General features: G+C 32.7%; 1 pseudogene; it reads left to right on the top strand.

Annotated features, from left to right (window-relative positions):
* The first annotated feature begins 766 nt into the window (after positions 1 to 766).
* Positions 767 to 1,342, top strand: LOC127846186 (uncharacterized; annotated as a pseudogene).
* Positions 1,343 to 1,860: the final 518 nt, after the last annotated feature.

Genomic DNA, 1,860 nt, shown 5'->3' on the forward strand with positions numbered 1-1,860 from the left:
ATGCAATGTTTAATACAAAATACACAATATGTGTTAATTATGTTAGTATTGTCTCAAAATATAACAATTTAATAGACATTATCATTTTTCCAACATAATATCACTTTAAAATCGATAATCCACCGAATCCAACAAATGTCCTCTATATAGTATAGTTTATTAGTACGTACAAATATGCACGTCATTTTATTTATTCAAATGAACAAAGGATATCGTAGTGCTACATTTAAATGATTCAAGAATGATTACAACCATTATAGTTGCGCTGTTATTGAAAAGCAAAGCATGTCCCGCTAAAATTTTAGATTTTTCGTTAATAATATGTTTTATAAGTGAATGTAACAGCTGTAATATTGATCTTTAAAATAAAGGCTTCGTATTTTAACTTTTCGGGATATTGAATATGAACTTTCGAAATATTAACGAAAAATCTAAAACTTTTGCGGGACATGCATTTTCAATAACAGCGCAACTATAATGGTTATAAACATTCTTGAAACATTTAAATGTAGCACTACGATATCCTTTGTTCATTTGGATAAATAAAATAACGTGCATATTTTTACGTACCAATAAAATATAATATATAGTAACAATCAAATATAAGATATTTTACTATGCATATTAAATACATATTGTGTATTTTTCATTGAAATGTCGGTCTTTTCGTAATTAACGTCGAGCAAGAGTTGTCGTTCGTGCGGGAAGGTATTGTTTACTTACGGTTGTCAAAAGTTATAAGCGCGTAAATTTCAACAAAGTTAGTATGGATTCTATAATAACATCGGCGAATTTAATTCCAATAAATAATAAAACAACTGTCGAGGATGTGTTGAACTATTCCAAAGTTTAAATTCAATCGTTTTTACGCGCAAATAATGTTAAAATTAGTGGAAGCAAGTTGACCCTTGCCCAACGGGTAGTAGATACGATCGGATCGCGGTGTGACATTGTGTCGGATTGTGCACCACAGTCGTCATCTTCTGGTGTTGAAACACCCGAAATAGCTGAGCTCCGAGCAGGATAGACTGGGACTTCATGTCAGTTCCCTACAGTGAAGCTTAGCGACATCGAGAGCTACTTACTGCACAGTAGCCACCGCACAGAAGATGCCGAATAAATGCAGTGCTACAGACAATACATCAGGGGTCTCAATTTTTTTAAAGAAGGATTTATCCACAAAATTATGATAAATTCCATAAGCGACAGCAGCAAGCACTGCTACATTCGCTCCAAATGTTATCCTTCAATGCAGCAAGGTGACTATGAGCAATGGATTTTAATGACCAAGGAGAGACCCTTTAAAGTTGTGAAGGCATACTGCACATGCCCTGCAGGGTAATTATATAATTATTGAGGACGTTTATACTTGAAACATTGTTTTGGTTTTCTTAAGTAGGGAAACCATATATATTGTTCACAGATACATTTGCTCGTATAAACATGTATGTCATACATTCTCTGAGTGCAGACAAATGAGTCATGATGAGTGATTACTGTATTATAAACATTTAGCCACTTACCAGGAAATAAAAGAAAATAACAATTACAATAAAATTTCACACATTTTTATTCAAGTCATTGTCAACTCGTACACTTTTCATTTAAATCATTTTTCATGTAAATAACATTATTTCTATTTAACAAAATTTGCATCTGAATGTATTTGAGAATAATGTTTGCATAATAACAACTATATAATTACAATGTGCCATAACCCAAAAATTAAGTTTGCCACAAATCCTTATTTAAAGAAGAAAGAGTCAATTACATAAATGAGTCGTGTTCTGAGGAAACTGGGCATATTGAATGCATGTGCGAAAAGTGTCGTCCCAGATTAGCCTGTGCAGTTCGCACAGG

Source organism: Dreissena polymorpha, chromosome 9, assembly GCF_020536995.1.
Source record: "Dreissena polymorpha isolate Duluth1 chromosome 9, UMN_Dpol_1.0, whole genome shotgun sequence".
Lineage (NCBI taxonomy): Eukaryota > Metazoa > Mollusca > Bivalvia > Myida > Dreissenidae > Dreissena > Dreissena polymorpha.